Here is a 6625-nt window from a genome sequence, read left to right as displayed (position 1 = left end):
AGGCCCAAGATGGTGGATGCGATGGTAGGAAACCCCTGACTAAATGGCAGAAAAAGCATGAAAGCCGGCTTTCTGCCCCAAGTAATGAATATTCCAACCCCCTAGTTAAACAACTATCTATACAAGGTAAAAATCAAAGGGCGTCTGGGTGGCTTAGTAGGTTAAATGTCTGACTCTTGGTCTCTGCTCAGATCATGATCTCATGGTTCATGGGATTGATGCCCAGGTTGGGCTCTGTACTGAGAGCATGGAGCCTGCTTGAGATTCTCTCTCCTCTCTCTACACTCCTCCTCAGCTTGTGTAAGCATTTCTCTCTCTTTCTAAAAAAAAAAAAATGATAGAAACCCAACCCCTAGGGCAAGCAACACTCACCCACTCTTATATCTCAAGAGTGTACTTTTAGCTTTAACAAACTTTCCTGCTTCTGTTATTCATCCACTATGCTACATGTCTGTCCTTCAGTTCGTTCTTCTGACAAAACCAAGAACCTTTGGTGACTCCTTCAGTAGGGCTGGGTCCAGGCCTTAGGATCTGGGGACTCCCCAGTTCATCTGGTGTTGTGCCTGAGTCACGAGTCCCCAGAGACCACCAAAGAGCCGACACCGATGCAAGTACATAAGGGTCTTTATTACAAGCTCGAGCAGGGGCTCACCCATCAACCGGTGCAGCGGCAGCAAGGTGAAGCCCTGAACAATGGCAAGCAGGGTTTTTATGGGGTAAGGAACGGGAGTGTTACAGTGCACACATTGTACATATAGCATCATCACATAAGCACCAATCATAATTGTACAGCACCCATGGTAACAGTTTTGACCATTCAGTATCTGTGAGGTGTTTGTTACTTTTGGCGGGACCCAATCATGACCTTTGAGAATCCTTTGAAAATGGAAATCCTTATGAGGTGAGCTCAAAGGGTCTACATGGGGTTTAGGCAAGTGGTGAGTGATTGGCTAGTTTGTACAAAGTAACTATCTGCAGTTCCCAGCCCTGACTCAGATCACAGGAATGTTACACATTTCTTTTGATTGGCTCATCCAAGGGTGATCCGAGGGTGGCTTCAGCTGAAGCTTTTCCTGGAACTGGAGCTACGTGGAGCCCGAGGTTTCTCTTAATGGAGGACTTAATTTCAGGCTCCTCACTGGCAACAGGAGCAATAAATGATGATATTGACATTTGTTTTAAGGATATATACCTATCAGGCATCTGGATGGCTCAGTCGGTTAAGCACCTAACTTTGGCTCAGGTCATGATCTCACAGTTTGTGGATTTGAGCCCTGAATAAGGTTCTGTGCTGACAGCTCAGAGCCTGGAGCCTGCTTCGGATTCTGTGTCCCCCTCTCTCTGCCCCTCCCCTGCTACAGCAGTCTCTCTCTCTCTCTCTCTCTCTCAAAAATAAATAACCATTAAAAACATTTTAAGGATATCTGTCTATCTATCATCGTTTATCTTTCATTGGGAAACTTATAGCACTATATTAGCACCAAGACAAAAAAATGCCGCTTAAGATTTAGGAGATACTGAGAAACTAATCTTTTTTTTCCTTTACTTTTAATTATGGTAAAATGCACAGAACACAAAATTTGCCATCTTAGACACTACTAAGTGTGAATTCAGTGTCATGAAGTCTATTCTCTAAATACTGTACATCCACCAACAACATCCATCTCCAGATATCTTTTCATCTTGCAAAACTGGAACTCTGTCCCCATTAGACACTACCTCTCCATTATCCTCTCCCCTCAGCTCCTGGCAACCACCATTCTTTCTGACTCTATAAATTTGGCTATTCTAGGGACCACATACATATGAAATCATCAAACATTTGGCCTTTGATAATCGGCTTATTTCCTTAGCATAAAATTTCCAAAGTTCATGTTGCAGCATGTGTCGGAATTTCCTTTTTTTTAAAAAGGTGAGTAATATTCCATTGTACATGTATGCCATATTTTATTTATTCATCTGTCCATGAATACTTAAGTTTTTCCACCTTCTTGCAGTTGTGTATAATGCTGCTATGAACATGGATGTGGAAATATCTCTTCAAAACTCTACTTTCAACTCTACTTTCAAAGATTTCATGAAAATCTTTTAATAAGTTATAATTTTTTTCCTCTGGGTCATTTTGATTTATTTTTTTAATGTATATTTTTGAGAGAGAGAGAGCAGGGGAGGGGCAGAGAGAGAGGGAGACAGAATTTGAACCAGCCTCCAGGCTCTGAGCTGTCAGCACAGAGCCTGATGTGGGGATCGAACTCATGCTCCAATTCATGCTTGAACTCATGCTTGGCTTGAACTCATGAATTGTCAGATCATTATTTTCTTGAAAACATAAGGAGAATATGTGCTGGCAATCAAAGGTGGGCTGGGCATGTCAAGAAAAGAGTTCCTGTTCAGAAGCTGACCTGTCTCTTTAGTAAGGACACTGTTAATGTCCATCAGGCATCTAAATCCAAGAGGCAAAGAGGTTACCATATGTATCTGTATCTATCTAAATACTCCTGTTTTAAATTTATTTAAATGGCAAGCAAAAGTCTAGGGGCCTATGTAGAAGAGAACTGGTGAGCTGCCTAGCCTGTGAGCAGCAGCTGCTGGTGGAAGTTTCTAAGGTGGGGTGGCAGCCCTGCCATCACATTAATCCATAGCAGTCTGCCACTGCCACTTAAAATGGCTCCGGAATCGTATCTTCTTGTGTGCAATTCATTTCATAAAGGATTGATTTATAAATTTGTCAATTTCACGGACTGCACCTTGCAAGCTGCACCCTGTCAAGCTTAGTATATTATAATCTTCCGTTTTAAGAGTACGTTCTACTCCTCTGTTTCTGTTTAAGGCACAGTCTGCCTCTGTATCGTGAAATGTCATTTACCTAGGATTCACAGAGCGAGCATTCTCTGGCTTGCCCTCCCCCAGCCTAAGAATCTTACAGATCATTGATACGGGGGGGGAGGAGGGGCTGCTTATAAAAGGGCGCCGGCGCCTTGGAAAGCCGGGTTCTACCAGGTCTGCGCATTTGTATGACAAAGAAAGCAAATCTCTATGGTGAAAGCTCTGCACTCTCAGCCTGCACAGAGGCCATTTTAACCCAAATTCGAACACAGGCAACGGGAAAGCAGCCAGCTTTACCAAGGAACAAAAGTAAATATTTCCGCACCGCCCTGCATTCACGAGCTCACAATTTTCTCTGCTCATTCTACTCTTTTGTGACCTGGGCCGGCTGGTCCCCACAGAGCCCCACGACTGCAGAAGGTCAAGGGCTCTGAGACTCACAACCAGCCCCGCAACCGTTGGTCTAAATAGCAAGGGGCCAGCTCTGCCAGGAGCTGCTGGCTTCTCGTCGGGGGAGGGGAAGGTCTGGGAGTGGGGAGAGGACAGTGGGAAAGGAACGGAGGGAATGACAAATCCGAGAAAGCACAGGCCTCGCAGCCTAGGAAGGCCCTGCATCACCTTCTCCCCACAGTCACAATATAAGGCTGCAGCCCCTTCCTCTGGGCATTTGACTCCTTTACATAAAAGTTAGGATTGGTAGCTTTCCAATATTCCTAGCTGGAGAGTATTGAGAAGAGTAAAAAAAGGAAATAATGATGGATTTGCAGTCTTTCAAGTCCTCTTCATTCATTGGCCAAGTGTCGGTTGCCTAGGAAACCGCGTGCATCTTGCTGCGGAGTAGGCTGTCAGGCTCCCAGGGCTTGGAGCTGTGTACTCAGTGCTGAATGCAGGCAGGCAGTAGGGAAATCTGAAGGCTAGAGGTCCTGTAATTTCAATAAGCGTGTAAAAAAAAAATCTTGCTTTAAGAAAACAATGCTTTAAAAATGTGCTACCAAATCAGCTGTGCAATGCTCCCTACCAGACTTCAATTAGTTAAAGCAATGACTCTACGTGTACTAACAGATAAATGCACAATCACTTGAAAATTTCCCATTTAAATACTCTGCACATTGTGAGAGCAGATATATTTTAATTGCTTAGAGGGTATCTTACCTCAGCCACACAATCAGTTATGCATAAAATAAATGTTGAATTTTATTTTAAGCCGCGTTATGTCTACGGCTTCTGGCGAAGGGAAGATTTAGAAATATTAGTATATCATTAAAGCTACCCAGTCTGTAAGTGACGGCAAAATACATAGTTCTGACACCTTTCACGTCTGATATACAATGACCTAGATGGAGAGGACTTGTGTATAATTCACAAAAAGAAATGCTGGAGGACCCAAATGCGGCCTCTTTATGCTTTGGAAGCCCCTCCCCAGCCTCTCCTCAGGAACTATACGGAATAAGAATGATAAGGATTAGCAGATAAACTGAAAGATTCGGCTGTCACCAACGTAAAACCAGCTTCTTGTGAAAATAAAAATGTGCAGCAGCATAATTCCAAAATGGGGGAGGGGGCGTGGGCAGGGGGAAATGTAAAACCGAGAACAAGAATGCCAGCTTCGCAGCGGCTGTGGGTGGGCGACAGTACTCGCAAATGTGTGAAAGGGAGGGCATCGAGTTCCAGCCTCACTATCCCAAGCCTTTTCCCCCAAAATAAACCCGAGAGGAAAGGGTCCTTTTATCCACAGAATCTTGAGCTCGCGCTTCCAGCTGACACTCCGCGGAAATCTGGCTCTGAAACCGAAGCTGAGAAAATAAACCTTTAGGTGAGGGTGGCTGGCGGCCGGCTCAAATTTCCCGGCCTGGAGCTGATCCCCTGGAACCCCGCGCGCGTTACCCCCTTGGCCTTGGTAGCCAGGCGCAAACCGCTCAGCGCGCGTCTACACCGAGCGCGGGCGCAACCCTTGCTGGGTTCCTTCCCGCGCGCCTGGGTCCTATCGAAACAGCCGTCTCCAGGTCCGGGTGCTGACATCAACCACAGCTCTTGAAGGGTCCCAACGTGGCCCCCTTCCCCGAGGGCTGGGGCTCCTGGAAGACGGGATTCCAGCCTGAGCCCTGGTTTTAACTTGCTGTAGGACCTTGGGAGTCGTTCACCCTCAACGTTTCTGCATCTGTAGGAGCTGGATTAGAAACTCGGGGTCCTGGGTCCTTGGAACCCCACAAGTGGGGCATGTGGGCGGACCTTCCTCTCCTCTGCCTCTCTCCCGACCCCATCCTAACCCCAAGAAAGGAAGCTGCATCTGGGGAATTCTGCCCCGAAGGTGCAGTCTGGACGCCATGGGTGTCTGGGGGAGGCTGGGCTTTTGTTCTCTCGGTTTCTCTTTGTGCACTGGAATTGACTTGAAAGCCCCCTTTCCACCTCCCAGCGGGAAAGAAAGGCGGTGACAGCTTGCTGATAGTTCTGTGAGGGTCTCACTCAACAGCTGCAGGCCCCGCTCCCCCACGGGAACCCGGGTCATTCGGCCCCTCTCGCCAGAGGATGAAAAAGGGTCACGTCACCTCGCAGGCGACCGGTCCTAAGTCGAGAAGGGGAGGGGCCCAGCACCCACGATATTGCAGGGACCAGGTTCCAAGTCCGTAGTAAACATTTCAGCCACGCTTTCAACTCCCACCCTTAAACCCAAGCGGATTCCGCCCCCGGCTCCCAATACACACGTACACACGAAAAGTAACAAAGAGATCATCTCCTTCGACTACCTAGAAACTGTGGATTTTAAAGTGTCAGTGCTCAGAGTCTGCGCACGCGCTCTGTGCGCGTCAGGGTCTCGGGTGGCCTCTCCCTCGCTGTGCCGCAGTTTTTAGGCGTGTCCCTCACTCCCATCAGCAGCACCAAGGCTGGGGACCTCGTGGTGGCAGCAGGGTCCGGCACCTGATGAAAGATGAAGAGTGTTGGCGGCGGGGCGGGCGACGATCACCCTTGAAACCCATCTCCTTAGTGGACAATAGATGAACCAAATCCAGACAGGAGGAGCGCCTGGGGTGTGATTTTTAAATACTCCGTTGTGAGAGGTATCCCACACATTTGTAAGCTCTTTGTTCTGCCGCAGCCCCGCCCCCTGGGCCCCACCCTCCTTCTGACCACTGGACAGTACCAGGGCGCAGACAGTGCGCAGACAGCCACACCCACTCCATCCACTCCCAAGGAACAAAAGCCAGTCCCTGGGGTGGAAGGGTTTTTGGTACCAGCCAGGGGGCCGGGGACTCTTGGAGAGAGTCGCGTTGGGCTGGAGGGGGGCGCGGAGGTCGCCCCACCCCTGGATGCAGCAACCGCAGTGAGAGGGAGGGAGCCAGAAGCCCTTAGCAGAGACAAAAGAAAGAGCAAGCGGATGCTGAGGGGAGGGGCGGAAGGCCCCCTGGGGCTCCCGGGCTTTGGGTGTCCAGGGTCACTGCCCTTCAGACCCCAAAAGCCTGATCACACGATTTTCAGCTGGACTCGCCTGGGCCCCCAAGGCTCTGTGTGACCACGATTCGGCCGCTGGATAGTCGTTGGTTCCTAGGCTTGGGGAAAGAGGCAGTGGTCTCACGAGGGGAGGGGAGCTTAGAGATCCGTGGCCGTTGGCTGAGGGGATGTCTCGATCAGCGCTGGCAGAGCAGCCTGCCACCTATGCCTTCCACCTCAACGCTTGCACCTGCCAGCACCCAGAGCACCGCGTGCTCCTTTCCAGCGCACCTGAGGGCCTCTCCACCTGCTCCAGCCTCCCTGCTCACCCCATCCAGTGCCAGCTCTCCCCTCTACCCCTCCCCCCGTCACC

Source organism: Crocuta crocuta, unplaced genomic scaffold (assembly GCF_008692635.1).
Source record: "Crocuta crocuta isolate KB4526 unplaced genomic scaffold, BGI_CrCroc_1.0 scaffold24, whole genome shotgun sequence".
NCBI lineage: Eukaryota > Metazoa > Chordata > Mammalia > Carnivora > Hyaenidae > Crocuta > Crocuta crocuta.
Note: the sequence above shows the minus strand (reverse complement) of the source record.